This window comes from Solanum stenotomum, chromosome 7 (genome assembly GCF_019186545.1).
Source record: "Solanum stenotomum isolate F172 chromosome 7, ASM1918654v1, whole genome shotgun sequence".
Lineage (NCBI taxonomy): Eukaryota > Viridiplantae > Streptophyta > Magnoliopsida > Solanales > Solanaceae > Solanum > Solanum stenotomum.
Window position 1 is genome coordinate 5,022,347 of NC_064288.1, and position 12,219 is coordinate 5,034,565.

At 29.7% G+C, this 12,219-nt stretch overlaps 1 protein-coding gene across 1 annotated transcript in view; it reads left to right on the forward strand.

Moving 5' to 3' along the window:
• The first annotated feature begins 1,135 nt into the window (after positions 1-1,135).
• LOC125870339 (photosystem II reaction center W protein, chloroplastic-like) overlaps positions 1,136-12,219 on the forward strand; it is an 841,908-nt gene continuing 830,824 nt past the window's right edge. Inside the window, exon 1 of the mRNA XM_049550742.1 lies at positions 1,136-1,148. The gene's annotated coding sequence lies outside the window, so the exon portion shown is untranslated. The remainder of the gene's footprint in view (positions 1,149-12,219) is intronic.

Sequence of the window (12,219 nt, forward strand, 5' to 3'; positions counted from 1 at the left end):
AAAATTCCGACCTCCGGAGGTCGGAATTTTGTTTTCCCTCTTTATTTTGCATAAAAACCGACTACTTGTAAATACCAACCTCCGGAGGTCGGAAATTACCGACCTCCATTTGAGGTCGGAAATTTTTAGGTCGGTATTCACTGTTTTTTTAGTAGTGTCTCTTAAAAAATCTCGATCAACTTACCAGATTTTCCATCCACAAACTGCAACCTTATACGTTTTGGAAGCTTTTCCGTTAGATCAAGTATAACCTTGACCCTAGCCATGTTAGATCTTGACTTGATTTGAGTAGCTTTATCTATATCTATTGGTTTCCCAACTGCCGATGCTATAGACAACAAAGATTTCTTTGCAAACAAATCCGAAGATAAGTTCGGTAAAGAAATCCAAGCCACAGCTAACATCATTTCCTCCTTAGGATTATATCCAATGGACCATGGAAAAATCCTACATTGATACTCCTCTCCATTGTAGAGAATATAATTAACTGAGCGAGATAAAACTAGTACATAACCTTCATATTGGTCAAACCTCAACAAAATTTGACTTGGAGCAAGTAAGCCAATTAAACAATTGCCCTTGGTATCAAGATGTTTTGGTAAAATTGACCTTAATACTTTCAAATCTGGCACATCATGGGATAATTTAAACACCACTGCTTGATGCAATCCCTCTTCGATCATAAAGTCTTGTCTTTCCTCCATTGAAAACGTGATAGTAGGTTCTCCATAAATTATTTTGATAGATTTTACGATTGTTTTTCTGTTAATTATGGCAGATTGTTTAGAATTTAGAGTATTGGAATTGAAAAGCGTGACGTATGTGGTGGTGGGGCGGATTGGATAGCCTCGAAAGGAGGCTGTCCAGTGGCTGTAGCAGCCATGGTAGCTGCGCAATTGCTGCCTATGTAGGGGCCATCGAAAAAACCCTAGGTCGGCAGTTTTTCAAATTAGTACTTCCAAATACTATTTTAAACTCTTCTTTTCCAAATATACATTTGTCCAAATTTCATATTTTTAATGTCGAAATGACTGCTTTATTTTGCGTGTAGTTATAAAGTGCGCGATTCAGATTTAGTCCTACAGTGACATTTAGTCGGAGCTCTAATACGAACTCCAAACACCGAGTGGAAATTAAAAAAAAAGTTATATTATTCGTGTCCAATTAAAAATTGTATTATCTCCTTGATATACTAGTCTGGAGTAGTTTCCTGCTTACTTCATATAAATAAAACTTAAAAATTAAATGATTTCTGTTTTACCAGAAAAAGATTTGTGGACTTAAACATGACTAGTAGGTGTTTGACCATACGATATCAAATCATGATATGAAATCGTGAGATGAAATCAGTGTTTGGACATGTGATTCATGTTGATTTCATCTCATGGTTTCATATCATGAGATGGAATCTCATATTCTCCAAAAATCATCATTTGGGAATTCCATATCATCATTTGAGATTTTTCAAATATAAAAATTGACCCACAAGTTTATATTTTGTTACAACAACCCACATTTATATTTACTAACCATTTATTTCATATGAAAATAAAATTTATAATCACATCGTTACTTTTTAAAATTTATTATTCTCACCAACATAAAATTTATTACTTTAAATTTGGTGCATATAAATGATAAATTAGGAATTGATTTGGTGAATATAAATAAGAATGGAGGGAGTGATACTTTTTTTTTTGGTTTTTCATAATTAAAAAAAAAACTTCTCTTTTGGCTACTTATGAAAATGTTTAAAGCAATTTAATATGAAAAATGACAAAATTGGTGATGTATGTTTGATAATAACTACTTCCAATATGTTTGATTTTAGCATGAAATTAATGCACTAAAAATGTGTAATTGCACACAAGTGATACAAGGCATGAACCATTATGATATTGACACACAAGTGAAAAATGTCATACCTTGTGCAGTGTTACATAATTATTTGCGAGAATATCAAAGGAGTGATGAAATATTTATGGTTTATGAGCATGAAAATATAGTTGCGGATGATATTGACCAACAAATGACTCAAAATAACAATGTTGGTTCGTCTTCTCGGTCATATGATCGAGAAATGTAAGTTCAATGTGAGGAGATTGTTCGTACTATCTGGGAGGATTATATTAAAGACTAGTACACTACAATTTATGTTCAATTTTTTTTATATAATTAAGGGATAAGGCACAAGTATCCCCCTATACTATGACCGAAATCTTAGAGACACACCTTAACTAAACTAAGGTCCTATTACCCCCTTGAACTCATTTTAAAAATATTTTTGTGCACCATTTGGATTACATAGCACACTTTGTGACTGCACGCAATCGAGGCGCATGGGAGATATTTGGATGTCACGTAAGCCAAAAAGGTGTAAAAAATTACAAAAAAATGGGTTAGGGGGGGATAATAGGACCTTAGTTTAATTAAGGTGTGTCTCTGAGATTTCGGTCATAATCTAGGGGGTACTTGTACTTTTTCCCTTTAATTAAAGCTTGATCAATTAAAGTTAGCTGAAACAATTACTTAAGTGGAGAACACATAGTTTTGTAATAATTTATTATGCGATTTTATAAATTTTTATTTATTTGATAAGATTGGATAAACATTTGGGGCTATTTTAATAATTTATAACTTATGAGATTCTTAAGTTTATTAGAAAATATACAACAAAAAATTTCATATCGAATGTTCAAAAAAAACTTCAATTCAATCACATAATTTCATATTATGATATCTGATATGATTCCATATCGTATGGCCAAACGGGCAAAAACCTCTAATGCGGAGGCCAATATATATACCAGCTTCACAAGGTTTATAGTCTAAGAACATTTGTGAGTCTACCACTGTTCCATGTACTAGTTGTTAGTAGGGGCGTACAAAATCGAATTGAAAATCGAACCAAACCGCAAATTGAGTCAACCCGAAAAAAAAACTTGACTAGTGGTTTGGTTTGACTTGGTTTGGTTTTGAAAAAAAAAACCTGACTATATTTGGGTTGGTTTGGTTTTAACTAAAAAAAGCCAACCTGAGCCCAAACCAACCCGACATTATATATATAATTTTAAAATTTTATTTTATACATAAAAATATTTACTTTGATATAATTTTTAAATATTTCTTATATTTTTTCATAGTTTTGATCTTTTAATATATTATTTCAAGTTTGAAACTTAGAATTATGAATGGGCCAATACAGATTATAGTCCACAGATGTTGGTAATTATAATAAGGAAAAACTATATAATTAGACATACTTAACTACCATATATACATATATTATCTATAGTTTAAAAATATTACTCTTAATATCACTTTTTAATAATTATACCATATATTTTAAAAAGTTAAATCAGATATGATATTGAATAATTATCTTAAAATTTAAACTCCTTAATAGAAGGTACATTAACAATTAACCTCCCTCAATCTCCTTCACCAACTATATATCTTCCCCCCCCCCCTCCCCCAACCCCACGTCCTCTGCCATTTTTTCTCTCTTCCTTCNCCCCCCCCCCCCCCCCCTCCCCCAACCCCACGTCCTCTGCCATTTTTTCTCTCTTCCTTCGTCCTCCTCATAATATCTAACAAAAACGATTTTGGTTCATATTTGGATCCCAGGCGTATCTACATGTCATATGCACATGTCATTCTTCCATATGTCTGATGTTTGTGTATCCAAATGTCTTATGTATCTTCCTTTCATCTATATATCTACCGTTCTTCTCCTTATTCTATGTATTTTATTTATTTATTAAATGTATATGTATTTTCTATTAAATATATATGAGTTGTAGAGTTCATATTGCTCTAAAGTTTGATTTTATAAACTTTTACAAATTAGGTTTTACATTGTTTGCTAGCTTTTGTTGTTTCTCAAATTTTAATGAATGACCATTCATAAAATAGGTCGAAAATAGATCTAAGTTTAAGAACGATTCTTTAAAATTGTTGAATACATGTATCTCACCTTTAATTCAAATTAATAGCACGTATCTCGATTTTTAATACCGTTGGATACACATATCTCACTTTTAATGATACATGTATCTCGCGGTCATGATTTGTTCCTAAAATTTGTGTGTTTCAGTTGCATTTTATATTTAGATCCACATAATCACATGTATATACTTGCTATGTATTTGAGATACATGTTTTTGAATATAATGTATGAAATTGATACTTGATACATCAAATTAATACTAGATACGTGAAATTAAAACTAGATCATATAAATAGATACATGAAATTAATAGTTGACACATATAACAAATACACGAAATTAATACTAGATACTTCTATGATACATATGAATGTACTTGTATAATACTCATGTATCTAAGTATTTAATTTGTTGGATACATCATATATAGATGATAGATACATCAAATTAACGAATTTATTATTTTAAGAGTACTAAATGAAATTAATCAAATAACATGACCAAGATATACATGATTTTGTTAATTACTAATAATATAATGAATTTATTATTTCAAAGGATAATTTTGAAATAATAAATTGAAATTAATTAATTATAGATACACTCCTTGATTTCTGCCTTATGATAAGCGATTTGATTAATTTAAATTTTCAGAATTAATTATTCATATATATCCTTAATTACTCCTCTAATTATGGAAATTGGTTACAACCTATTAATTCAAACAAATAAAATATGTATCTCATACATGTATCTCCAGATTCAATCTTATGTATCCTAAGTATGAAAATATGGTAGAGGAAGTAATATTTGAAACTATCGGGAATCTTAGTAATTAGGACCTAAACTAGTGGGATTTATGTAGTTTGCCCTTATAATAAAGCTTAAATCAAAATCAAATTAATACGGGAAAATGCATAAGTACCCCCCCAGCCTATACCCGAAATCCCAGAGACACACCTAATCTTTAATAAGGTTCTATTACCCCCCTGAACTTATTTTATATGTAATATTCTACCCCTTTTTGGCCTACGTGTCACTATCTTGTGGGCCCAGCGCATGTTGACATATTTTTCAAGGATAGTGCCACGTAGGCCGAAAAGGGGTAGAATATTATAGATAAATTAAGTTCGGGGGGGTAATAGGACCTTAGTAAAGGTTAGGTGTGTCTCTGGGATTTCGAGCATAGGCTGGGGGGGTACTGATGCATTTTCCCAATTAATACTAATGCAAAAAGAAAATCAATTCAACACTAAGAATGACAATAATATTGAATATTTGTTCTTTAGTTTTACATTGATTTAGACAATTAAAATACATAATCTAATTTTAATTTCCTTTAATATTTAGTCATGTAACTAATACTTATTAAACTTAATTTTAGCATGATTTAGTACTTTTAAATTATGATCATTTTCATTATGACTTGTTAATTTGCAATATTTGTTTTACACGATTTCATTATTATTATTTTTGTTGGATATTTTAGTGTCATTAATCATATCATATTGTGTTATATTTTTAAGAAACATCTTAGATAGTTGTATTTTGGTAGGACTAAAAGAAATATTTAAAGTACAAGTAAATTATATGTTTGTATGAATACTTTACCGGAAAAACCCAAAAAAATCCGAGGTTGAAAAACCCAAGTTTTATTGGTTTGATTTGGTTTATAAATTTAAAAATCCGACATAAATGGTTTGATTTGATATTTGAAAAACCCAAACCAACCCGGCTATGTACACCCCTATTTGTTAGTTCAGTTGCCACTTTCTTTCTGTTTCATTGACCCTTTAATATAATTAGAAATTATTTGCATGTGATTCTATTATCATGTTCATGTTTGTATATAGCAAACAAGAGGAAAAATCAGGTAACATTTTATATAAATATTTATAACTCGTTTTGATAGTAGTAATTAGAAGATATTAAATTTTCTCATAATTTATAGTCTCAATTAGGGGTTTACAAAACTGAACCGAAAATCAAATCAAATCGCAAATCGAGTCAAAATGGAAAAAAAAAACCCGACTGGTGGTTTGGTATTGGAAAAAAAAATCCGACTATATTTGGGTTGGTTTGGTTTTAACTAAAAAAAAATAACCCAAGACCAAACCAACCCGACATTATATATGTAATTTTAAAATTTTATTTTATACATAAAAATATTTACTATGATATAATTTAAAAATATTTCTTATACTATTTCATAGTTTTTATCTTTTAATACATTATTTCAAGTTTAAAACTTAGAATTCGGAATGGTCCAATAAGGATTATAGTTCATAGATGTTGATAATTATAATAAAACTTAAATCAAAATCAAATTAATACTAATGCAAAAAGAAAATCAATTCAACACTAAGAATGACAATAATATTAAATATTTGTTCTTTAGTTTTACATTGGTTTAGACAATTAAAATACATAATCTAATTTTAATTTTCCTTAAATATTTAGTAATGTAACTAATACTTATTAAACTTATTTTAGCATGATTTAGTACTTTTAAATTATGATCATTTTCATTATGACTTTGCAATATTTATTTTATATGATGATTTCATTATTATTTTTTATTGAATATTTTAGTGTGATCGGTACTCATATTATATTTTGTGTTATTTTTTTTAAGAAACACCTTAGATAATTGTATTTTGGTTGGACTAAAGAAATATTTGGAGCACACGTTAATTATATGTTTGTATGCAAACTTTACCGAAAAAAATCCAAAAATCTGAAAAAATCCGAGGTTTATTGGTTTGGTTTGATTTATAAATATAAAAATTCGACATAATGGTTTGGTTTGGTATTTGAAAAACCCGAACCAACCCGAGGTTGAAAAACCCGAAAAAATCCAAATTTTATTAGTTTGGTTTGGTTTAAAAATTTAAAAGTTTTACACAAATGATTTGATTTGATATTTGAAAAACCTGAACCAACCCGATCATGTACACCCCTAGTCTCAATATAATAATTTTTTTCAATTTCTCCGAGACTTAAAAAGTTTCTTTTGAGATTTACTACGACCTAATATTATTCTTCTGATAGTAATACACTAGCTATCTTAAGCTCCCAATTAATTTTGTGTACTATCATATGACATCATCCATCTGATGAACATCTCCTTTAAGGAAAGAATAATATTATTACTGTATTACCATGGTCAAAATATGACACAAGTAAGATATGTTTCTTGCTTTTCTTTTGTTGTATCATAGGTATACAACCAATGATCATTTATGTCAAAATAAAATCTCTTTATATTTGTCGAACCTTCCACAGAGGTGAGTTGTGACATGTATTCATTCCATAATTATTTTATCACATCTTGATCCATTCACCTTCAGAATAGTCGAGCATTCATAATACTTGTCACAAGTCGCATTATCTTCAAGGAAGAGATTGATTTTTTTATGCAACTTTTGGTCTTTCATTAATAATCTTAAAAATCCAAACACACCACCTTCCACCCCCTCAGGGAAATCCCAAACCAATAAATGGAGCCAAAATAACAAAAAAAAAATAAAATTAATAAAACTATTCTACTCATTCTTAAGCCTAATCCAATTTCTATCTAGATGGGTATATGTATATCTAATGTAGGGTTTCCTAAAATCAAACCCCTTTATCATATTCTTTGTCTTCCCGCCGCTTTTCTCACCTTGCTCTTGAGAAATGTTACCGTCATGGAATAACTAGAGTCTCCGCCTTCTTTTGGTTTGGATAATCAACAATCTGGAGTTGCTGTTCTTTTGTGCTGGTGTGTCAGCTAACAAGAGCAAGTATGGATTAATTATTTGTATGTGCTTCAAAAATTTATTATAAATTCATTGTTCATTGTCATGCCTTAAAAATTAATCATATTTTCATGACACACCTCAACATCACTTTGAAAGGTCAAGTGTACCATGACATTATCTTCCTTTTTCTTTTGATGGAGGATCTATAAATTAACTTATCAAATTATTAGATTGCACAACAACCACGGGTCCAATGACCTTTAATACCATTTTGATGATTAAAAAAATCTTCACATTTTGAAGGACTATTTAGAGAACTCATAATGTTCTTTCTTTTATAATTATCACATTCGATCACTTGTCGTCTTTCAAAATTATTATTCACTGCTACCACATTCATACATAGAATGAACCAAATAAATTAGGAAGATTTCAAACATATCATGTATTGCTATCCATTTTGTTCAGAAAATGGAGTAAATTCAATGAAACGAATTTCATGATTTTTCGTCAAAAATATATTATTTTTGTCTTTGTCATCACTATGGTGCATGCATTGAGACTCAAACACATTGTTTTACTCATATAAGGTGTGTTAGGCCATAATTCTATGAGACTCAAACCCAATACCTTATCATCATGGTGCATCAGAACTCAAATTGACATCTTACCCTCTTGGTGCGATAGAACTTGAATCTACCGTTTTAGTCTCAAACATTTTTCATTGTGGTTCATCCGGACTTTAACCTGATGTCTTACCCTTTTGGTGTGATGGGACTTGAATCCACCGTCTTACCCTCAACCAATGATATAATAGACCGAAGTACAACATGACTCACCATTTGAGTCTTTCAAAATATTTAAATAAAATTCAGAAAATATAATCACTTGTCTCAACTAATACCTTCAACAATATAAGTAATTGTAATAAGAAAAAAAAATTTACCTTCAAAATTAGCATAATCAAAACATTACTTTATCAATTATCTCTATTTTTTAAAATGTGAAATGAATAAAATATGATTCACTATGCTCTCAATCTTACCCGAGAGCTCTCCATTCTTTGTGTGCAGTTAAACAAGCTCAATGCTACCAAAATTTTATACCTTCTTCCATTTAAGGAATTTTGTGGAGCAAAGAATATCCAACTAGTAATATTATATGCCTTGGTTCCTAGTCAATATTAATGACCAAACACTATTGTATTGTCGGGTATCAATTGAAACTTATTTCTAAATTATAAAAAAGATTTTAGAAAATACATACTTAATTTAAGCATAGAATATTCTTGATTGTTGTAGTTATCATATCCCCTTCTTGATTCTCATAATGAGATTAATCAGAATATGATCGGAATAAAAACTAAAACTCAATCTCAGTTGGTCTTATAAAACACAAGCAATATACTACAAACAATATAGACAAGAGATATGAAGAGTAGAAGGTAGAGATCATCTTATTCAAATGTCTTCAAGTGTCTATTACAATGGTGAGTGACAACCCTATTTATATGTTGAGAAATCACTCCAAAAGTCACTATCTTAAATGCCCAAATTAATGGATACATTCTTATCCAAAATGACTCATAGAACCTAGGAAATACCCCCCCTTTGTCCCTAATTACTTATCCACTTTTGAACTGACACACATATTAAGAAAATAATTATTGACATAGTGAGTTTACCATTTTACCTATACTAATTATAAAGTTGATGAATTAAGAACTTAAGATATTCAAGAAGTTCTACATTTTTTAAAGTAATTAATTTAGGGTATAATAGGTAAAAGAAATATGCCCTTTCTTGATTTGTCAAAATGGACAAGTAATTAGGGACAACTTAAAAAAAAAAGGGGAAAATGCATAAGTACCCCCCAACCTATGCCCGAAATCCCAGAGATACACCTAACCTTTNCCCCCGAACTTAATTTATCTATAATATTCTACCCCTTTTTGGCCTACGTGGCACTATCCTTGAAAAAAATGTCAACATGCGCTGGGCCCACCTGATAGTGCCACGTAGGCCAAAAAGGGGTAGGATATTACATATAAAATATGTTCGGGGGGGTAATAGGACCTTAGTAAAGGTTAGGTGTGTCTCTGGGATTTCGGGTATAGGCTGGGGGGTACTTATGCATTTTCCCAAAAAAAAGTGGACAAGTAATTAGGGACAAATGGATTATGTATGCATGAATGTAATTGTTCATGTATGAACTAAATGAACAATCCACTCATTCAATGGATATATAACACAAAGTAATTAATATAAACTCTTGGAAAAAGAATTATTTATGCTTCTACAAATAATAATTGTAGGGGTAAAATGGGAAATTCTACTAATTGGTTTTATCTTAATTTGATTAGTGCACAAGTAATTTGGGACATGTATTTTTAGTAAGGTGGTCAACTAATATGCAATAAAGGGAGTATCAATACACATGTTATTTACTATTCCGTCCGTTCCTTTTTAAATGTCATCATTACTATAAATAGTTGATCATAATATTTGTCATTTCATAAAATCAGTGCATAAATTACAATATTTTTCCTATTATACTCTTGATAGTTAATTAGTCTTAAAAATAGATATTTGACCAATCTAAGAAAATTAATAAGTAATTAATGTTCATTGTAATTACTTCATACATTGATTAATTACTCTCACCATTGCACTACTCTATAAAATCTTATGTTGTCATGTTTTTCTTTGTCGAAGTAGAACTAAAATTCATGTCGACAGTCATATATGCAACTATATTAAGGTCAGGAATTTCTCGTCTAATTTTATTATAAATAACATCATATTCAACAAAAATATTTAGATCAATTTGAAGTAATGAAATTTGAATATTTTATGATGTTGTCATGTTTGCTTTCATAATTTATAAAAAAAAATATTTTACACAACATGTATAGAATTGATACTGAAAAAATTTGGCTAAAAACACAAACTTAAAAATTTAAATAGTCATGCAAATGTATTTTAATTTTTGAAATCTAGCATATTTATCATTTATTAAAAAGTTGACTTCAAAAAAATATTAAATAAAGATAGAATTGTAATCTTACTTAGTTTCTTAATGCAAATAAAATCTAAAAATATGATATATAAAAATGAACGACGGGAGTATCTTCCAAAAGGTAAATGCAATTAGACAATGACTTTTAGAGAACCGAAAACATTAATTATTTAACAGAAAAGGGTCAAAAATACCCCTGAACAATTGGAAATGGATCAACTATACCCTCCGTTTGATTTTGGGGTCAAAAATACCCTTACCGTTAGTGTATTGACTCACTTTTACCCCTCAAAACTAACAGATGCCATGTCACCTTAAAAATCACATAAAACAATAGTATTTTTTTGCTGACTTGGAAATACAAATGGACAAAAAAATATATAAAATAAAAATAAATTTATCTTTCACTTCTCTTTCTTTCTTTGAAGAAAAGAATGAACCTGTGGCTTTGTAAGAAATTTTTCTTCATTTTTTTTCATCTGAATTTCTTTCTTATCTTCTCCTTCTTCTATACTTTCAAAAATTCTATTATTCCTCTAAGATAAATTAATTATCTCCCTTATACACAATAATTTTATCATTATTCTTTTGAATTTCAAGTTTTCAATTCTCATTGTGGCAGCAGATAAAGGAAAAAAAACCTCAGAATTTTGATGAGGGAAAATAAAACAACAGAGGTTTCAATATTATTGGCTGGGGATAATTACTCCATAAGTCAAAATCCTTGCACAATTTTATTCATTGTATAATTTCCTGTAGTTTCAATTCTTCACAATATATTTTCCAATCTTCTCCAATTTCAAAAGAAAATTAAAAATTGCCAAGATGATGAGAAGCCAACCGATTGAGTCAAAATTTCAACGCTTAACGTTTTCTTAATAAGTTTCGTCGAGTTTTATGAATGGTATCTACATCATCTTCGGGTAGGAGAACAACAATGGCAACATCGATGTTGTAGATTACTTTTGATTGGATTTGCATCTCTGCTTTCAGTGATTTCTTTTGCAGATCCATGACTATTTCACTATAATTTACTCGTTAGGTCTTTTTGTCCATGTGTATTTCCAAGTCAGCAAAAAAAATATTGTTTTATGTGATTTTTAAGGTGGCATGGCATCTGTTAGTTTTGAGGGGTAAAAGTGAGCCAATACACTAACGGTAAGGGTATTTTTGACCCCAAAATCAAACGGAGGGTATATTTGATCCATTTTCAATTGTTCAGGGATATATTTGACCCTTTTTCGATTATTGAGTAATTGCATGTTTGCATTAAAATGAGGAGAATTACTAACAAATACTAAAAGAAATGGAGAAAAAAGATGAGCAATTGAAGGCAATAGATTTTAGGGACCACAAACACTAGTTTTTGACAAATTATAGTATCAACCAATTTATTGGATCTATCAAATTCATGAAATTACACTCAATGATCTTAAAAATAAATGGTCTGAAACTTTTTACCCTTGTTTGTCCTTGTCCAATTGGCAAACCTTCAACATTTAAAGTCAA